The following is a 22,047-nucleotide window of genomic DNA, read 5'->3' as shown; positions in this document are numbered from 1 at the left end:
ACTATAGGCAGACTATATATTTTTTACATAAATAAATAAATACATGCCACATTGCATGCTTAGAAATGCAGTCAGGCTTTTCTTCGGGAAAGCAGAAATGCAACTCCATGCACGCCATGGGGCAAAACCAGGACTGGATCAGCCTCACCGGGATGACCCGAAGGAGGTGGTGGCCCTGGTTTCGTACTGTAACTCATCTCATGTTATGATCATAAAGAGATGTTGGAAGCTGTGGTAAATGGTATCAGAATATAGGGTGAGATTAATTTGTGCTGGCCAGTCTAACCATTCTATTCCTCGGACTGAGAGCATGAAAGAGGAGAGTCTTCCTCTGCTTCTTGTTCTCTGGTTTTTTTTTTCCTCCAGTGCAGGCCTTATTCCTGGCCTTCTTTGTTGGTCCCCTTTCCCCTCATTCCTTTCAATGCCTCTTTTCAAAAATTGTTTTCAACAAGGCGCTAAGGATAAATTGTATTAGCCTGCATTGCTGAAGAGTAATGTATCAGGTAACACCATGCCACGGGAGACACGGTATGTGTGTGATGGTCGAGGGGGGGGGGGGGGGGGGGGAATCATAGGACGTGCTCTCCTGCCCCCATCTTGCCCAGTTTTTTTTTTTTTACAACTAATCTTCAGGGTTAAAATCTTAGTTTACTCATGAGTCTCCTCCTTAAAAAATAAATATTTGCTTTGCTGGGAAATCGGGAGGCGCTCTCTTCCTCTCTACCTGCTGCTGCTCTCCCGCTGTTCTTGGATGGCTTATTAACTCTTTACAGTTTCAGTTGTGAGCTGGGCTTTTTCCCAGATAGGGGCCTGATTAACTGAGGCTTTTTTTTTTTCCCCATGGGAAAAAGCTTAGTAAATCGGACTTTTATTGAGGGTTGGGAGAGGGATTGCAGCCAGCAGAGTTAAGATTCAGATAACTTTATTGGAATAAAATTTTACGGTCTGCTGCCAAAGTAGCATACATAATGATTAAAATATAAGAGGAAGAAAGGAAAAAATTGCAAAATAATAACAGTGGAGTAAAATTATAGGTTACAGAAAGTAGAACAGGAACAAACCTCAGCTTTTGGTGCGAATCCATATTGTCCCTGGTCAGATTTCATTTGTGGCCTGGTGTTAGGCACGGCAGACCGCGGGCTAACCCCGCAGCCCGCAACTCCTGCCTCTCCGTTGGGCCCGGCCGCATGGCCTTGTGCTGCTGCACTCCTGCCTGCAGCGGGCCCAATATGGCCATCTCTGCGGAGAGCGGCAGGGAGCTGCGCGGCTCCACTTCAGCCTCTAATTCCACCTTGCGGCAGGTCGCCATCACAGCTGCTGTTTGGGACTCTTCTCCTTCCGGCGCCTAGGCCCTGCCGCCTTAGGCGTATGCGCGGCTGTTTCCCCCACATTTAAAGGGCCAGTGGCGGAAACAGTCGGCGACACCCTATCTTTGACATCAGCAGGGCTGGCCTATTTAAGGCCAGCTCCCTCTCTCCTCTGCGCCTTGGCAATCAGCTTCCTTGCCTAGTTGCTTGCTCTCCTGCTCCTGTGGTGCTTTAGGACAAACTTTCTGGTTCTGGTTCCTGACTTCCGCTGCTTGAGTTTCCTGATTCCAGTGCTTCCTTGGTTCGTTCCTCCTGTGTGACATCCTGCCTGGCCTATGATTCTGTCTGATTGCCGCCTGTCCTGATTTCCTGCCTGGCCTACGACTCAGTCTCATCGCTGCCTGTCCTGTCAATGAGGTAAGAGATGGGAGTATCTCATATCTTGGAAAGGTTACGGCCCAGAAGAAAACACCTGGTAACCTGCCTCCAATTTCTTGACAAGAGTCTCCTGCACGAATTCCATGCTGCACATCCCAAGAAACCTAAACCTCTGGGGAGGAGGTTTAGAGGAGGGAGTACTGTTATGCACGGTGGACCATGGGCCAACCCCGCAGCCCGCTGCCCATATTTCTCCATCGGGCCCGGCCGCATGGCCTCGCACCGCCATGCTCCTTCTGCCCGCAGTACGCCCAACATGGCCATCTCTGTGGAAAGTGGCAGGGAGCTGCATGGCTCCTCTTTGGCCTCTAATTCCTCCTTGCGGCAGAATGCCTCTGTTTGGGGCTCTTATCGTTCCAGCACCTAGGCCCCACCTCTTTAGGCATGCGTGCAGCCGTTTCCCCCACATTTAAAGGGCCAGTGGTGGGAACGGTCGGCAGCACCCTATCTTTGACATCAGCAGGGCTGGCCTATTTGAGGCCAGCTCCCTCTCCCCTCTGTGCCTTGACAACCAGGTTCCTTGCCTATTTACTGGCTCTCCTGCTCCTGTGGTGCTTTAGGACAGACTCTCTGGCTCTGGTTCCTGACTTCCGCTGTTTGAGTTTCTTGATTCCAGCGCTTCCTTGGTTCATTCCTCCTTTGTGACCTCCTTCCTGGACTACGACTCCGTCTGATCGCCACCTGTCCTGACCTCCTGCCTGGCCTACGACTCCATCTGATTTCCCCCTGTCCTGACCTTCTGCCTGCACCTAGCATTGCGCTTCTCCAATCCTGGCCTGCTTCCCTTGCACTGCCTTGGATTCATCTACCTGGAGGCCCGTGCCTAAGTCCAGTTGGCCCCAGTACACAAGGGTTCAACCTAAGGGGAATCTGGGCTGGTAGTGGTGAAACTCTAGCTGGGCCTCCACACTATCTCGCTCCCCCTGCTGACAGTGGGGACCTGCAGGGCTCCTCCCTGCAGGTTATGTCAACTCCCCCTCAGTCTAAGGGTCCACATCGCTTCACCTGGTGACAGGATACCACATATTTTGCTGCAGAAACTGCCGTTTCTCCTCTTTCCCTCAGGATTACACTGAGTTCTTCCTGCTCACTCTTGAGTGGGAAGTCATGGATTTTCTCTATCAGCTTTGGGAAATCTGTTCCTCTGATATTTTTGTATTTTTCATAGCATAGGAGAAAATGCATTTCTGTTTCTATTTCTCCAGTTCTCCAGTGTTGCATTACATACAGAGTCTGGCTTAAGAACATAAGAAAATGAGTTTTGCCATGCTGGGTCAGACCAAAGGTCCATCAAGCCAGTATCCTGTTTCCAACAGCGGCCAATCCAGGTCATGAGTACCTAGCAGGATTCCTAAATTCAATAGATTCCATGGTGCTTATCCCAAGGACAAGCAGTGGATTTCCCCAACTCCACCTTAATAATGGTTTATGGATATTTATTTTTTCAAGGAACTTATCCAAACGTTTAAACCCAGCTACATTAACAGCTTTTACCACATCCTCTGGCAACGAATTCCAGAGTTTAATTATGCTTTGAGTAAAAATGTATTTTCTCCTATTTGTCTTAAATGTATCACCTAATAACTTCATTGCATATCTTCTGGTCTTTGTATTCTTTGAAAGTGTAAATAACCAATTCTATTATGTTCGGTAGTCTGCAGGCTAAACCCGCAAACCGCCGCTCTCACCTCTTGGCTGGACCCCACCAGCTTCAGATGTCGCCAATGCCACCCTTCCACGCAGCAGAGTGCCACCGGCCTGTTCAGCCATGCCTCCATAGACTTCATTGGCACACATGGCTGGAAGCTGCCAGCACTGAACGCTGCACCTCTTCTCACGATTTAAAGAGACTGCGGCAGGAAAACCCCACTGCCTCTATTAATGTCATTAGCTTGAGGCCCAATAAGAGGGCAATGTTATGGTCATGCCTTGCCTTGGCAACAGGTACATCTGCTCCCATAGTTGAACTAGTTGCCTAAGCATCTTGTCTTCAGTTCCAGTATCCCTGTCTTCGTCTTCAGTTCTAGTGGTCCTTGTCTTCATCTTCAATATATGTGGCTGTTCTTCATTTCTTCTTCAGTTCCTCACCTGACTGTTTTGCTCTTTGCCCTTTCTTCCTTCTCGATGGACAGATACCTGGTATTGACCTCGGCCTGACTCTTGGACACTCCCAACTGCTGCCTGCCTCTGACCTTAGCCTGCCACTGGATATGCCCCATCTACTCCTGCTCCGATTCACCTACCTCAAGAGATCTCTCTACCTGCAGAACCCCCACCTAAGACCTGCAAGCCCCAGCACCCAAAGGCTCAACCTGAGAGGAATGTGGGCTAGTAAAGGCAAAGCTTCAGCTGGGCCTCTGCTCAACTGGGTCCACCTGCCGATGGTGGGGACCTGCAGGGTTCCTCCCTGTAGGTTGTGTCAAACCTGCTTCAGTCTAAGGGTCCATGTCTACAACAGATTCATGTTTACCCATTTCAATCCACTCATTATTTTATAGACCGCTATCATATGTCTCCTCAGCTATCTCTTCTCCAGGCTGAAGAGTCCTAACCTCTTTAGCCTTTCCTCATAGGGGAATCATTCCATCCCCTTTTATCATCTTGGTTGCCCTTCTCTGTACCATTTCTAATTCTGCTATATCTTTTTTGAGATGTGGTGATCAGAATTGCACAAATACTCAAGGTGCATTCACACTATGGAGCAATAAAAAGGCATTATAATATTCTTTGTTTTATTCTCCAATCCTTTCCTAATAATTTCTAGTATTCTATTTGCTTTCTTGGCTGCTGCTATACACTGGGCAGAGGATTTCAACATATTATCCATGATAACACCTAGATCTTTTTCCTGGGTGGTGACTGCCATCGTTTAGTTATAATTTGGGTTCCTCTTCCCTATGTGCATCACTTTGCACATGTCTGTATTAAATGATATCTGCCATTTGGATGCCCAGTCTCCCAGTCTATCAAGGTCTTCTTGCAATTAGTCACTATCCTGTTGTGAATTATCAAATTTGAATAATTTTGTATCATCAGCAAATTTGATCATCTCACTCATTATTCCCATCTCTAGGTCATTTATAATATGTTAAACAGCAGCGATCTCAGTACAGATTCCAGGGGCGCTCCACTATTTACCTTTCTTCCCTGAGAAAATTGACAGTTAGCCCTACTCTGTTTTCTATCTTTTAACCAATCCACAACAACCTGGCAGGATGTTCACAGGTTTGAGTCTCTCAAAAGAATTTGGGAAAGGCTGTAGGCCTCTCCAGTGGGAAATGACCTTTCACCCTAGGCCTCCTTTCCCAATGAAATTCTCTCCTTGACTCCTCCTGCGAAAACTCCCCTTAAGCCTCTTATAGCCAGGTCCACCTCTTCAGCTACCTCATAGGGGAGGAGCTGCCAATCCCTAGTCCTATCTATGGGGAACTGGGGACATCTAATGGCCCACCCATAGGGGTGCCACAACTATATCAACTGGCTCACTTTTATCCCCATGTTTACTTACACCTTCTTGGGTTTCTAGTTCAGTTTTTGGAAGATTGTTCTAATCACTTTTAGAAGTGCCTGGTGCTAAAGCAGTTATGTAGCAGGATCTCAAAATCTACCCCCTCCTCCCCTCCATAGGTATCCTGCCCTTTGTAAGCATGCGATCTGTGGCTTCAACTGGTCTGAGTGCCCTTAGTGTGTGTCTGAGGTCTCAACAGACTCTGCCTTTTGGTGATGTCATAGTGTCAGTGTGGTAAGGAAGAGCACCATTCCCCACTGGGAAGGGTGAAATAGTAGTATTAAAAACCCTGCTCTCCACTGGAAGGAGTCATCATCATGGGTGGATTGCTGAGAGTTGAGCAGGAGTGAGGATTCCAAGCCCTGGAGTCCTGGTAATCTTAGAGCCCTCTCCCACTGAGGGGCTCCTTAGGACCTGTCTCCCACTGAGAGGGTCCCAGAGAGATTTAAGAAGAAAAAAGGGATTCCAGGGTGGAAGTTCCTGGAGATAGTGAGAGAGAAAGAAGTTATTGCAGAGCTGGTGGAGGAGCCAAGGGAAAAGGTATCCTGCCTGGGGAAGTAACCAGAGTTGAAGACTGATTCATCTGTCATCAGCCAGAAACTCCAGAGCTGAAGTAGGAGAAGGGACTATAGGGGAGGAGTTTACAGCTACCAAAGAGATACTGGGAGGGTCCATGATGGAGGCGGATACCTTCCCAAAGAGCAAGAATTGGAAAGAGACTGTGATTTTTATTTTTTGTTCTGCATTCATGCACCATCCTACGTGTACCTTTTTGGATTTTGTGTTTTGCCCCCAGTTTGCAGTATAGTTTTTGTTGATCAACAGTGCTGGACTATGGAGTGATTTTTGGTGTTACTGACTGTGTGCAGTAGATTCTCCAGAAAAAGAGAGAGAGAGAGAGAGACAGACAAAACCCTAAGGGCCTTGAAAACTGTGTTTCCCGTTGCTGGTTTTTCTCAGTGAAGCAGACATAGAAATATATTGCACAGAAACAAAGTATAAGGGAGGGGATCACAAAACTGTGCCTTACTAGGAGGCTTCAGAGTCTAAACAGAAAGAGTAGGAGTGCAGGAGGTGTCCCCTGAGCCCTGGTTCAGGGTTCTTCTTGTGGGGTGGTTTTCTTCAAGGGCGGGGACTGCCTGTCTCCTGACCTGGGAAGGTGGCTGAGGCCCAAGGCTGGACCGTCCAGACCTTCAGGGCTTGGGAACTCATTGCTGTCTTGAAGTGCAAGGGGCCCACTGAGAATCAGAGGGGTGGTCTCAGGGGAGAGAGGTCCCTGCCGCACAGCTGTCCAGGGAGATGATTTCAACTGAGTTAAGAGTAGGGTTTCCTTGCTGGAATTGTAAGGAGGATTGCCAGCTTGGGGGGGGGGGGGGGAGCCAGTTCAGAGTTGCTGTCTGAGGAAAACATCAGTCAGAGGCTCATCTGTCTCTGTCTAAAGAGGAGCATCCAATCCTAATCGACTGGATTTCAGAGAGCTGCGCCCAGGTTTGGAGGCACCGCCAAGGGAAATGCCCAGGCAGGGTTTTCCTGATCAGGAGTGCCTTCCGCCAGGGCGTGCAGCTGCACTAGCGACTGAGACTGGGACTTCTTGGAACTTACTGTAGGGCCCTACTGGGATCTCTGCAGAGGTGCGGCCTTGTAGAAAGGCTAAGCCTTTAGAGAGAGAGAGAGAGGAACAGACCATCTCTGCCACGGCACCGCCATAAGAGGCTGCTGCAATGGATGTTTCCACTGGGCTCATATAAATCTGAGACTCCCTAGAGGAGTTGTGGGTTTTTAATTGAAAGTCTAAGGGAGAGGAGTGTTTTGTTGGTTCCCTTTTTTCCGGGAGAAATCTTAGGCCCTGGACTTCTGAGGATTTAAGAGATCTTCTGATCTATTTTACCCTTTTGAGGTTAAAGAAGATTTCTTTATTTTGGAATTTCAGTTGAAAGGAAGTTTTTTTCACCCTTCCTTTCATCTTTTTGTTTGGGAATTTATTTATTTCCCCATCTGATTTACTCAGCTGGAGTCAGTGCCCACAAGAGAAAAATCTTGGAGAAGAGAATTATTCATCCAGAGGAAGTAGAGAAAGCAGCCAATAAAGTGGCCCCCAGCATATAGCCTTTGGGCATACCGAGGAGAATTAAAGAGGTTACCTACCTGGCAAAAAACTAAAAGTAAGAATTCATCCAGGACAGGTACTCAGGGGAGGTGGCAGGGTCCCTGGTACAGAGTCCTGAGAGTCCCTGAATCCCAGCTGGAACAGCTGGCGGGGGCCCTCCATTTCCAAAAGGAATAGGGAGGACTCCCCTAACAGAGAGGAGGGACTACTCAGTTACTGGTTTACCTATTTATTTCTAGGCTGAGGATTTACCAAAGGAAAAGTGGATTCTGTAATCAGATTCCTTTTATTGCACGAGTGCTTCAGTAAAGACTTTATGGTGGAACACCAGGCCCTCGGGTCCTTTGAAATGCGTCTGATGACTGAGACATTTAATGCCTTGGGCCCTGGAGGATTAACCTCCCCACCCCAGTGAAGAACCCATTGAACGGGGCTTGAAGAGAGTGAGTGGATTGTGAAGATGTTTGTGACTTTGCCTCCATATCTTCTGTGATTGAACTCGTGAATCTTAAAGTATTCCCTGAGTTCAGGGTTACATTTATTTTTCTGTACTGAATGTGCACTGACAAAAGTGTACTCACTGTGATTTTTCATCTGCAATCAACTTTATCAGTAAAAGGATTTATTTCTGAACAACATTTACAGCGCTGGGATGTTTTTTTTTTTACTGGATTGTTACAGAAGACCTTCAGAAAAACCCTGAGGGCCTTGAAAATAGTCCTCTTCCCCCTTCCCTCCCCCCTTGTGGGAAGAACCTAGGAGAATGGGAGCTGCAATGGCCCGTGACCTCCCTTGTGACCCCCCCCTCCCTCACTGAGAAGTTGGGGCACAAGCTACAAAAGTAGAACAGACTGGGAATCTATTGCACAAAGATGACATCGATTTATCTTCTCTCACGAGAAGCAAATGCAATGCAGCCACACCCTTGAGTCACAACAGGTAAGCAGAGATCGGTTACTGGGAGAAATTCACTATTTATCCATGGGAGGTGAGCAACAAGGACTTGTACCTACTCTTTGGGATCTGCCAGGTACTTGGTTCTTAATGACCCAGATTGGCCACTGTGGGAGACAGGATGCCGGTGATGGGCTTGATAGCCTCAGGCCTAGATTTGCTACTTACAAGAGACTGATGCAATAAATTAGCGTAGAAAGCGAGCACTGAGCAGTCAGCGCCCGCTTTCTTAATGCGCCCTAGGGGCGCGCCATGCAATATTAAAATTAGGGGGTCACGTAAGTAAGGAGGCGCTAGGGAGAACCCAATTGGTTTTCGTGACTCGGCCGTCCGCCGGCAAGGAAAACCCACGTCAAGTTTATTGAAAAACTTGAAGTAGGTGAGTGCAGAGCCTCAAGCAGAGGTTTTGGTGCATTGATGCCCCTTTTTGCTGCATGGCTGTGAGGGCTCAGACATGGTTGAGATTGCCCACACTCCAAAGTGACCATGTCTAGAGGACCCTATGTAATCCGATTTCAGTCAAAACTGTGATAAGTTTCCCAAGGGCGGTCTGCTTTAAATAGTGCGTTTGCGCAAACTTTGAGGATGTGTAGTTCCTTATGAGGCCTACCCCAGGCTTGTGTTTAGGGATGTGTTGAACGTTTAGAGAGGGGATATATATATAGGATGCTGTCACACGTGTTCAACTGACACTTCTGAAGCACCAGTCGGAGTCACATGTGCTAACACCTTGATGCTGATGGGTGTATTGCATGACCTGCTTCTGGTGGTATCACCATGGGCATCAGGCACATCCACATCGCTGGTCATTCCTATGTGCCTACCTTGATGCTGACTGCATCCAGAGTGGAGTTTAGCCTCAGTGTGAGGAGTTCCGTCATTGACTCTATCTACTTTGATCTCTGGAAGGTTTTCTTTTAAACTTGTGCCATTGGTACCAGAGCTGCGCCCTTCCCTTTGGCTGCTGGGATCCAGTCCCTGCCAGCTGCTCTCCGGCCTAGTTCCACCTTTCCACGGTCAGTTCCACAGTTAAGCAGGGCTCCAGTACAGATTTTTTTGTCACCACTCAAAAGGTTTTGGTGATCTAGGTTACTGCCTAGTTTGCCTAATGGCAGAAATGATCCTGCCTATATTTTCTCAATCTTTTCCAAAGTTCTTTTTTTTTGTTTTCTGCCTCTCTTGTTATGGAAGTCTCTATTTAGTGGACCCTTGGGCCGACCTGCTGGAGACGGGGAGAGATGGTCAAAGTCTCTAGTGAGTAGCAGGCCGGGAGGCAGATATTCAGGCAGGACGTAGATGCTCTTCACCCTGGAAGCTGGTACTCCCCCCGGAGGAGCCCGTAGGAGCCCAACCGCTGGGACTTAGACGGGTTGTGGATCAGGACATTAACTGGAACCAGACTAAGACAGTAGCAATACTGTAACTGGGTATGGGTTCTGGAACCAGACAAGAACTGTAGCAGGATTTGGGTACTGGAACCAGGCAGGAACAGTAGCAGGCAGGCTGGGGCTGTAGCAGGCAGGCTGGAACCAGGCAGGCACTGTAGCAAGCAGGCAGGAACCAGGCAGGTACTGTAGCAAGCAGGCAGGAACCAGGCAGGTACTGTAGCAGGAACAGAGCGACGAAGCAAAGCGAGTCACTCCGGGGCACAGCACAACAGGAAACCGGGAAGCTAACCTGTTGGAAGGCAAAGACTAGATGGCCGTTGCCTGCTTATCAAGGCCACGGCGTCTGACGTCAGAAGTTGGGTGGAGTCACCACTGGCGGGAAACGGCCCTTACAGAATCGTTCCTTACCCACTGCCTCATAACCATCCAAAAATGGCTCCACTGCAATAAACTAGCCCTCAACATATCTAAAACAGAAATTATCGGCCTGTCACGCTCTCCTATTGAAAACACACCCAACAATTTCTTATTCGACACTCATCCTGTCATTGTTTCCCAAGTGGTATGTAACTTGAGGGCACCATTGAGCCCTCTCTCTCTCTCTGTGATCATATAAGAAACATTAGCAACTCATCCTTTCACAATTTATGTCTATTCTTTAAAAAAGCACTAAAAACTTTCCTCTTCAGAAAAGCATTCCCAAACCTAAGCGATAATGGATAGTCCCTGATGTCTCTCTACCTCAGCAAATCCTCGATAACCTATGTTAGGCCCCCTATTAGCTCTTCTGCTTTTGTTGAAGGTAACACCTATGTTTTAATATTTTGTCATATGATAGGCTATGTTCCCTTATTCAATAATATGTAATGTGCTGTATGATCTTGTTCTTCTTATCTATGTATGTTCATAATGTACCCTGAACGTAGGAAGGGTAGGTAATAAATGCTTTTTAAATAAATAAACACACAAAAAAAAAAATAAGTCACTCTTGATTCGTTCACCTTTTGTGGTAAAGAATAAGAACTGCAACTGAGAAAAGCACATTTTTAATGCTTGTAGAATAGAAATTAATACTAGAGCTGCTGCCTCTAGAGTGGGAGAGTCATCAGATTCCATTCCCAGTATTGCTTCATGGTTAGGATTGCCAACTGGCTCCAGATTTTCAGGTTATCCAGTCCTGATTTTACCCCTTGGCATGCAGGGACTTGTAATCTTGCTCTTCTAAGGAAATACAATAGGGAACTTAGAATTACAAAACCCTGCATGCCATGAGATAAAACCAGAACCGGATCAGCCTTTTCTGAAAATCTGGAGCCAGATGGCAGCCCTACTCATGGTGGGTGGCCAGTTGTGGGCTTGGTACCCTTAGATCCTCTACTGTGTGCAACATCAGGAAATATATTAAATTGCTTGTGTTTGCATGTTCAGGCCTGAGCACCAATTAGAGGCCCCGATGCAATATGGTTCATACAGCTGCACCTACGTGTTAGCATGCAGTTGTGCAAACGTTTTTGTGCCTACAGCTTTATTCCCGATGAAACACGGAGTTTAAAGCAGAAAAATGTGAGTAAAACTGTGCACACAGATTAGCTTTGCCTAGCTCTCACGTTAATCGAGACATTATAGCTATTATTCCCCAATGCAGAGAGGTGCGCTGGCTTAACTTGTGTTTTCTTAATGTTCAAAGCTTAACTCCTGGTCAGAGGTGGAGTAAAATTTCTAGGGTTAGAGTTAATGTACGGGGCTGAACCTGGAGTTTGTGGTGCTGGGATTTTGTACTTGGGGGATTTATCTGCATAAAATATCATTTGTGCCCAAACCATGATTTATGCACATAAATCATCTATGTATTTATGTATTCACTCGTTTATTTATTTATATCCTGCAAATCCAGGCTACAAGAAGACATAAACAGTTTACTAAGACACACATACCGAAAACATCATAAACAGCTAAAAACAGCAAGTATAGGGAAAGTTCTACATCAGGCAAATGCTGATTGGAATAAATGAGCCATGCTTTACATGCAGAGAAATCATGTTTTTTTGTGCACACATTTTCAGATTAGCGCCTTTTTTTTGGAACTGCTGCTGTGTTAGCATACCATTAGTTTAGTGCGGCAGAAGGCGGCACCTTTTTTTAGCACGCGAGTAAAAAAAAAAAAAAAAGTGTGCTGTAGGGCACTGCCCATTTTTGTACTCATCTCAAGTTTTATTATATTGGAGCCAGAGAAGGGGGGTGGGGTGGGGGAATAGGCCATTAACCCCCCTGCAAAGAGAAGAGAAGAGAACTAATTGCTAAAGAAAGTGCTTTCTCTATCGCTGTGCCCCTAGGAGGCACTCTCCTTTAGGCCAATTAGTGGAACTGCTCCTGATCAAGATTTTAAGATTTTTCAAGGTGCATAACTGCAAATTTTTGTTTCAAACTAGCGTGCGGGCAAGAAGGCACTGACAGCTGACTCCTGTCTGGCAACTTAAAAACTATGAAAGTTTTTTCCTTTAAATCTGACTGTCAGGACCCCGGCTGGAATCCTGCAGGTCGCAAACTGTGCCCTATCGGTCATGAGATTCGCTGCTATGGAGATTTCAAGGTTACCTGGGGGAGGGTTTTCCCTGCTGCCGTGGTAACACAATAGGCCGATTAATCCGGGCGCAAATCCTGCAAAACTCACAAACTCCTGAGATTAGCACAGCAGCATCCCCCTACAAAAGTTCGATGGAAGCAAATATTCTACCAAACGCAGTTTGTCAGATGTGTCAGAGGTAGATCCTGGCTAGCAAACTTTCTCTTGTACCCAACAGCTTGCCAGCACTTTAAACGCCACCCCTGCTCTCAGGGCCCGTGCAAGAGTATTTGGCACCCTGGGCGAACCTTTGCTTATGCACCTCACTCTCCCAGCTTACCTCCAGCACAGCACCCTCTCCAACTGGCAGCAGTGGCTCCAGCACATAGCACCCTTCCTTGGTGATATTGGCTCTGGCACGGCAACCCTCTTGGCATTATGCTGGTGGGATTTTTCCACCCTGCCACAGACACACACTCTCAAATTTTGGTCCTCTAAACGACTGCCTAATGGAAACACTGGCCACCCTACCCTTATTCCCCCACAGCTAGTGCTCCTGTAGCTTTCTCTATCTATACTGGTCCCTCCTTCTGAGAGAGGCCGGGACTGCAGGAGCTGAGCGCCCTCTCACACAACCAGTGCTCCTGTACCCTCCCCCTGGGGGAGGCTGGTACTGCAGGAGCTGGGAGCTTTTATGTGTTTTCCTGTGCAGGAGGACCACCTTTCCGCGATTCCATTGGGAGAAGAAGATATATAGGAGCTAAGGTATTGCATCAGACAGAGATTCTTCTACCTCAGGTCTCTGATGCTTTCCTCACCAAGAACAGGTGATTATTGTGGTGAAGTACCTCCATCCAGCTGCACTCATGTTTTATTTCCTGCACTTGATTTCTGCAGTCAGACCCTAACCTGGTGCAGCAGCCTGTTCTGTTCTGCACTATTTATGTACTCTACTTCGTTGCTCCTGCTCTATTTACTGTACATTACGCACGAAGTAAACCCCAACCTGTTCTAACACGCTCCAGTTGGAAAAGCGTGATATCAATAAATGATGATAATGATGATGCATAAACACCTGTCCTTTCCAGCGCAAGAAGGGCCTGGGCATGGGGATAAGTGGCAGGCAGTCTTGGTGGCTGGCGTATATCAGAGAAAAGTGAGTATAGCCTGCGTGCAGTCTGTCAAACGGGGTCCAGAGCGGCCTAACGGGGCGAATGAAGACTGCGGCAGATGCACTGCACAAAGGCCCACAGAAATGATCAACTTTTTATCTAGGAAACCTGAATAAAATAATTGTATGTTATGGAAGATGCACAGGATTGGGATCCGGTTATCCAGCTGAGACTGTAACTGGAGTTCAGCACATTCCAGCATGGGCTCCTTGTTGAGTTTTATGTAGCATATATTTGAGAGTCGTGCTTATGCCTCATCCATATACTTTTCTGTGTCCTTTAATCACCACAGAGACACCTTTTATTTGATGATGATGATGATGATGATGATGATGATAATTTGGTTATTTTATAGGCTTTTTACTGCAGTTTTTCTAGTGTAGGAGGGTTGTATAGGATTTTATCTTGTTTGATAGAGAGATGTGTTATTTACCCCATGACTGATACTTTCTAGTTTTTGAAAAGAATAATGTAAATATCTGTCCATCTGGCTGTCTGTTTGTAGGCATAATAACTCCCCAAAAGGGGGATGGAAATTCACCAAATCTGGCATGCAGGAAGAAAATGTGAATCTCTCAGATGAGTTAAAAAACAGTATTTTCAGAGAACAGTCAGTCTCCAAAGAAAAAAAATCCTCGGGAACGTTTTAGAAGTTGGTTTATCTGTTAGAATGCTGGCCAGTGCTCCATTCCAAATGCCCCCACCCCCCACCCATCAACACTTTGCCACAGAGCAACACAAGCAGAGAGAGACAGAGACAGGAAAAAAAACTGCAACAACTAGCAAAGGAGGGCACAAAAAAAAGTATTTCCAAAGAACACCTACTTACACTACACACTGCCACACACATATGCCCACACCAAACACCCTTACATGCACCCTCCACATACACAACCTACACACATTCTTCACACATTCCTATCATTCCTGCATCTCTTTGCACACATCACCTCCCGGCAGAGACAGGGAAAATAAATGATGAAGCTTCTTAATTCATCCTCCCCCCCACCCTTGTACACACACACACACACATATTTGTCCCAACCACTCCCCCTATCTATTTAAACACGTATGCCACATATACGTGTGCCACATTTACGTCTATGGGATTCCAAAGAATCCCATACACAAAACCTATCCAAACACACACATTCATCAACAACACACACCCGACACCTACACACACCTACTTATACATACACACCCGATCCAATTTACACACAACCCTTCCAACACCCCTGTACAGACTCCCTCACAACATTTGCTACCTATAAACTCAGCCACACCCCAACCCACACATCCATTTCCACAGACATTCTTGCCCTAAACACACACCCACACTAAACACGGGCCTGTACCCCCTACATTCCCAAACACACACCTCTACCCAGGCCCGGCGCGACCGGGTGTGCCTACCGTACATTTGCATGGAGTGGCACACCCAGGGAGGTGGCGGGCCGGTGGCAGCAGGAGAGGCTGCGCGCCGCCGGGCAGAGCCTAATCAGCTGGCAGCCGAAGAAGGAGAGAGCGCGGGCCCCTTGCTATCTTCGGGCCATACAGCCCACTGATCTTCCTGCTTGGGAGGGGAGGGGCCGGAAGCTGTGTGCAGGTGTGCACACAAGCATGCCCATACCCAGAAGTCTGGCCTCTTCGGGTATGGGCATGCATGCGTACATGCCCATGCACAACTTCCACTCCCTCCCCCCGCCACAAGCAGGAAGATCGGTGGGCCATACAGCCCGAAGATAGCAGGAGGCCCACGGCACCCCAGCCTGAAGACAGCAGGACGCCCACCAGGCCATGGTGGAGCTCATCCCACCACATCTCAAAGACATCACCGGAGGCCCGCGGGACTGTGGTGGAGTTCATCCCACCACGGCCCGATGATAACAGGAGACCATGTGTGTATGAGCTTGTATGTATGTGTGAATGAGTGAGAGCCTGTGTGTGTGTTTGAGAGCCTGTTTGTGTGTGCATGTGTGTGTGACTGTGCAAAAGCCTATGTGTGTGTCTGTGAGAGAGCTTCTGTGTGTGTCTATGTGAGAGCTTTTGTGTTTCTGTATGTTTGTGTGCCTGTGAGAGCCTATGTGTCACATATAGGCTCTCACAGGCACATACACACACATACACACATCGGGGAAGATTTTCAAAACCCTACGCACGCCAGGCCTATTTTCAAAAGGCCCGGCGACATGCAAAAGTCCAGGGCCTTGCAAAAAGGGGTGGGGTGTGGGCGGGGCGTTGGCGGGGCGATGGTGGGGCGGTCCAGGCTTGGAGTGGGGCATGGCCAGAGGCCTCCGCATGGCCGTTGTGCCGGGAGATTGCGTGCCGGCAGTTGGGCAGCACGCGCAAGTTACGCCTGCCTCTGCTTCTATTTCTTCACAGAGAGGGTGGTGGATGCCTGGAATGCCCTTCCGGAGGAAGTGGTAAAGACTAAAACTGTGAAAGATTTCAAAGCGGCATGGGATAAACACTGGATCCATAAAGGCTAGAGGATGGGAATGAAGAGTAGAGCCATGGAGGTGACTTGCTGGAATGTAAACTACTACTTGGTGATTACTACCCTTACTCCCTTGCACGGTTAATGCAACCCCAACATTGCTCTCTGCTTCAAAGGCAACGGGAAATGTGGAAAAGAGGATTTGCATTCAGATAACAACCAGAAATGACTGAACTTCACAATCTGGGTAAATAAATAAACGTGGTGGTAGCTTGCTTATTACGGCGTGTACTACCCTAAACCAATTAAGCCTGATACTTCACTTTGAATGTATACACTGCGTTGCTCTCTGCTTCTACGGCAGGGGGTAATGTGGAAAAGAGGATTAGCATTCAGACAACAACCAACAAGGACTAAACTTCATAATCTGGATAAACAAATAAGCATGGGGGTAGCTGCTTATTACGGCGGTTAATACTCTAAACCAATTAAGCCTGTTACATCACTTTGAAAGCATATACAGCGCTGCTATCTGCTTCAACGGTAAGGGGAAGTGAGGAAAACAGGATTTACATTCAGACATCATCCAACAAGTCATCGATCTGTGCAATCTGGGTAAACAAGCATCGAGGTAACTTGCTTGATGCGGCGGTTACAACCCTTAACCATAAGCCTTATGCTCACTTTTGATGCAACTCCAACATTACTCTCTGCATCAATGACAGGGGATGGCAGAAAATTTGAATCAAACAGTTACTAACAAGAGCCCTGAAGTTGGTGGTTGGTAAAACAGATAAGTATAGGAAAATAAGAGTAGAAGCTTGCTGGGCAGACTAGATGGGCCGATTGGTCTTTTTCTGCCGTCATTTCTATGTTTCTATGTTTCTATAAAGGTACGGGATTTTGTTTTTTTTAGGCTGGGAGGCGGGACAGGTAGGGAAAGGGAGGGGAAGGTGGGGGGGGGGGGGGGGGAGGGAACGAGGAAAGCCAGCAGGGCTCCCCGAGGGCTTGGCGCGCGCAAGGTGAATTAGTGTGCACCGCCTTGCGCACCGACCCCTGATTTTATAACATGCTCGCGACTGAGCGCGTGCATGTTATAAAATCGGGCGTACATTTGTGCGCGCACGTACCTTTTAAAATCTGCCCCATAATGTATCTGTGAGAGTGAGGGAGAGGCAGCCTGTGAATGTTAGGGAGAAGGAGTGTGTGAGAGAATGAGTGTGTTATTATGCATGTGTGTGAGGGGGAAAATAACATTTGTGCAGCTCCCCAAATCCACTACAGTATCAGGATGAGTGGAAATCAGATCCCAGGTATGGAGAGCAGATTTTTAAATCCTTAGTTTTAATTATTGGGTGTAATTTGATGAATCTGCTCTTTTGAAATTATTTTTTTGGGGGGGCAATTTTTTAATTGGATTTTTTATTCATCAGATTTTTAAAGTGTTTTTTTGTTTGGAAAATTTTCAATATTCTATTCATTAACTGTTTGAAATATTTATTCTTTTTCTGAACATGATTTTACTATTATGATTGTTTTATATTTCCTGATTTTATTATTGAATGCTTTATGAAGAATGGTAATGTTTCTATTTTTCCATTGTTGCTCTGCATATAGAGGCTGGCTGCTTGTGGGTTCCAGTTCAGTTCTTCTCAGCACATTTCTGTTTATACTTTCTGATCTCTTTATTCTGTATTTGCTCAGGGTCTCTCTGTGTTCTGGCTATGTGTCTGAGGTGAGGTATTTTGCTGGCATGTAATTTCTGTGTAGGGATCTATGGCAGCCTGGTTTCCTATAAGAGTTTTATTGGTGTTCTAGAGCCTGGTGTAATATGTGCGGTGTTGCCTTTTCATATATAAGGTTGTTAGGGTTGTTTTGGTATGGGATGCTTACTATATTGTAATGGTTATTCTGTTTATTCATGGCTTTCTGAGGGCCAAGCTGACTCCCAACACGCGTTACAAAAAGTCTAATTCCATAGGAGCTCCAAGTGTCTTTTTTGCAGAGTTTTCTGGTTGGCACCACAGCAGTGCATGTAAATATAATGTGCACATTGTAAGTGAATGTTCTTTCAACATTTTCATGTAAAATTTGTTATAAATGCATAGTTTAATTATGTGTTCCTGTAAAGGTGTGGGAGTGTGTGTGTGTGTGTGTGTGCGCAAGGCCATAAGTTTGCCTAGGATAACTAATACACTTCCTTCCTTATCCATGGGTTCTGGGGTAGGGGTGGGGTGGCATGTCAGTTTTTAAACATGTAGGTTGCAGGAGGGCACTGGGCTTTATTTGATGGACCCGGGACAGACACTGAATGAATGGGGGGGGGAGGCAGCACAGTAATTTTTTGCACAGGGCAGCAAAAAATATAGCACCGGCCCTGCCTCTACCACTCACACCAACCTATTCACACACACACACACACACACACACGTACACATACACACACAATCCCACCTAACCCTACACATGCCCCTTCTACAAATCTATGTTGGCAAGCAAATTGCTTCCCTTCTTGTTCTATCCTATCCACTTCCTGGGGAAAAGTTAATGTCCTTTCTTTTTTATTGCTAATGCCCTGTGTCGGCAGCAATCTCCTTCCTGTGGAAATGTTCTTTTTATGGAATCCAATCCTCATCCCCCATGCGAAATATATTTATTGGACATTTGAAAATACAGCCTGTGCTGGTAGTAGGAGTAACTAGCTAGTGTCTTATTTAACCCTGGTGTTCTCCATTTTGCTGGCGTTTCTAGCATTTTCAGCCCCTACATGGTACTTGGTGGGGGCTCATTACCATTCCCAGCTCCTGTGAGCAGTACTGGGGATGCTAAGCCTCAGGCTCCGCCATGCCCCAGGGCAGAGGATGCTTCTCCCTACTGAATTCTCATTCCACCTTTTACATTTACATAGACGTTTAATTAGCTTTATTTAAAAAGCAATTTTTCAGTCTCCAATAGCCCTAAATAGCATTATCAGGTAAGAGTGCTATTTTTTTTTTAAGATCATTTATGCAGAATCTTAAAAATAACAAATGATGGTTCTCTTCAATATGGAGCAAGCTGGACTGCAGGAGCAGTTATCTCTACAACTCACTCTTAGTCTTATTATTTGTATTCCTTCTCTATAGCAGCCTTTCTCAACCTTAACGATGCCAGGGACCAGCTTTCCAAACCCACGTGGACTAGCTGGCTGCATTTTTCTTTTTAAAGTGTCTCTTTCCTCATTCACTGAATATTTTCACAGAACTTTGTATTAAAAGAAGTCAAAATTCTGTAGCACATCTAAAATAACAGAGCACTAATAAACTTGTTTTGTTAAGACATTTCTATTTTCAGCTTTTTTTTTTTTCTTCTTCCTGCTTTCTCATCTTTTTCTCTCTCTGCTCAGTTTGGGGCTAATTTTCTTTTGTTTGTAAATTTACATTTTCATGAAACTTTCCAGTTACACTACCCTTAATAGTTGTTACATGCAGGTCCGCTAGACCACACATTAAAAGTGATGCATAAAACCAAGTCAAGTTCAAGTATGTTAAACTTATTTCTCCTTAGAGATATAATCTGTGAACAGAATATCCCAACCTGAAGGACTTTAGCAGAAATGGCCTTTTATAAAATTGCCTGCCCATTATGCGGGTAAACTTACAGATAGGCACAGTTCTCGCATAAATGCAACCGGACTGAGTAGAAGCGTAACTGGGGCACAGTTGGGAGGAAGTTTGAACTTCAGACTTAGATGCATACCTTAGAAAATTCAAAGGTATGCTTGTAAATTGTCAGGAAATATTTGTGTGCTCATTTTAAAAGGCGAAATGTTTTGAGGAGCAGATTTGGTGGGTTGATTTTCAAAGCTTTGAAAATTGGTATAACGCACCTGCACTTTTGCTGACTGTTTGAAAATTACCTTCCCTATCAACTTTTTTTTTTTTTTTTTTTACCATTTTCGTTTTATTCTTTCCTGTCAGCTCTCTTTCTCTTGGTCAAGCTATGCTATTTTCACACCATTTCCCCACTCCCTGGACTGACACACTAACCCCCCACCCCCCAGTCAGTCAGTCAGTCACACTCCACCCCTGTATCAGCTATCATTGCCCCTCCTAGCTCCCATGCTGGCTGGCTGCCACTGCCCCCGGAAGAGCTAAAGCCTTCTGGCACTGCGGATCTCTGGGCAAGTTTGACCCGCACGGCGCTTGAACCCCTGCGCTGGTCTCAGATTCGCGAGATTGTGAGATAAGCAGCAGGCGTTCAGGTGTGCCCGGCTCCAATTCACTGTCATTTGAGAGGTATCCCGGTGAATGACGTGGCTTTTGTTGTTGCTTATTTTTCTGTTAAGTCATCAAAGCGGCACCTGCAGGCTGCAGCAGGGAAAGAGCGACCTTCAGCACATGCCACAGTCCGGCGCTTGAGAAACACTGAGAGGGCTGGGGCACCCTGCACCAGCACTGCGAAACGTTTCTCTCCAGTCTGAACACCAAACTCCGGAAGTCTTATTGTCTTCCACACTGGAAGAAACTGTTCGTATCAGTAATCTCCCCTCCCCAAAGCTCCCTCAGTCCCATGCTGGCAGGAGCCTCTCTTCCTCCCACTTACCCCCACTCTCTGTCCCATACTGGGAAAAGGCTGCCTGCCTCCTCCTTCCTCCCCCATATCCACCCCCTCCCTTGGAGCTTGCTCTGTCCTACACCGGGTGAGGACTCTTGCCATTATCTAATCTGTCCAGATCTCTCTCTGCCTGGCACTTGGGGTGTGCTGCTGTCTGTTATGTTCGGGGGGTGCAGGATCAGCGGGGCTCCTCAACAATGTTGCAGAGAGAGTGATGTTCTTCTCTATACAGCTGGGGTTTGTTAGTGGGTTAGGAGATAAGTTCTGTGTCAGAGGGAGGTTAAAATGCCCTCTGGCATTCCAGGGCTGCGCTTTACTAGGAGGGCAAAGTGGGAGGAAGGAGAAGGCCGGGCGTGGGGGGGGGAGTCTGGGAAGATGAGACTTGTTTTTTTTAAACAAGCTGATTTGTAGCACTTTCTGGAAGAACATTACTCTTCTGGCATATTTCAGCCTTAATTAAATAGCTTCTTCTCTTTTTCTCTCCCAGTCACTGTGAGCAGTTGTGAAACTGAGCAGCAGGATTTTGTGGAATGGATGAATATTCCATCTCTCCTCCTCTGCCACTGCCCAGCTGCTGCTCTGTGCCTCAGACTACCACAGCTCCTTATGCTGTCTCCTTTTCTTTTCTGGCATCACGCAGGGCCACATTAACTGCTTGCTGAGGGAAGGAAGTCCCTTTTATTTTATCCATATTGACCTCCCCCCCCCCCCTCCCCATTAATATACATTTTCTCTGTTCCTATTGTAAAACATTTTTAAAAAAATTGAATTTAGTCTTGTGTCTTCTTTAATAAAACAATGAATGGCATTTAAATTACACGTGAAGAATCATCATACTACTATCATAAAAGCTTGCGATCAACTGACAACCAGTGCATGCACTTAACGTAGAAACATAGAAATGATGGCAGAAAAAGACCAATCGGCCCATCCAGTCTGCCCAACAAGCTCCCACTCTTATATTCCCATACTTATCTGTTTCATCAAGCACCAAGTTCAGGGCCCTTGTTGGTAACTGTTTAATTCAAATTTCCTGCCATCCCCTGCCATTGATGCAGAGAGCAATGCTGGAGTTGCATCAAAGGTAAGCATAAGACTTAATGGTTAAAGATAGTAACCGCCGCATTAAGCAATTTACCCCGATGCTTGTTTACCCAGACTGCACAGATCAATGCCTTGTTGGATGTTGTCTGAATGTAAAACCTGTTTTTCACATTTCCCCCTGCCGTTGAAGCAGAGAGCAACGCTGGATATGCATTCAAAGTGAAGGATCAGGCTTAATTGGTTTAGGGTAGTAACCACCGCAATAAGCAGCTACCCCCATGTTTATTTGTTTACCCAGACTGTGCAGTTCAGTCCTTGTTGAAGGACTTCTGCCTCTGATTCTCAACTGGATAGATTGATGGATCAGAATTTACAAAAATATATTCCAAAAAAGGACAGTGTCAAATTAGATCCACTCATTTTCAATTTTTTTAATTTATATTTTATTATGCTTTATTCATTTACAATAGCTGAAATAAAAACCAAGAATGATGTAAATCAAGAAAACAAGGAAATGTCTCCAATCTTAA

Source organism: Rhinatrema bivittatum, chromosome 3 (genome assembly GCF_901001135.1).
Source record: "Rhinatrema bivittatum chromosome 3, aRhiBiv1.1, whole genome shotgun sequence".
Taxonomy (NCBI): Eukaryota; Metazoa; Chordata; class Amphibia; order Gymnophiona; family Rhinatrematidae; genus Rhinatrema; species Rhinatrema bivittatum.
The sequence above is the reverse complement of the archived record's forward strand: the minus strand, read 5'-3'. Positions refer to the sequence as shown.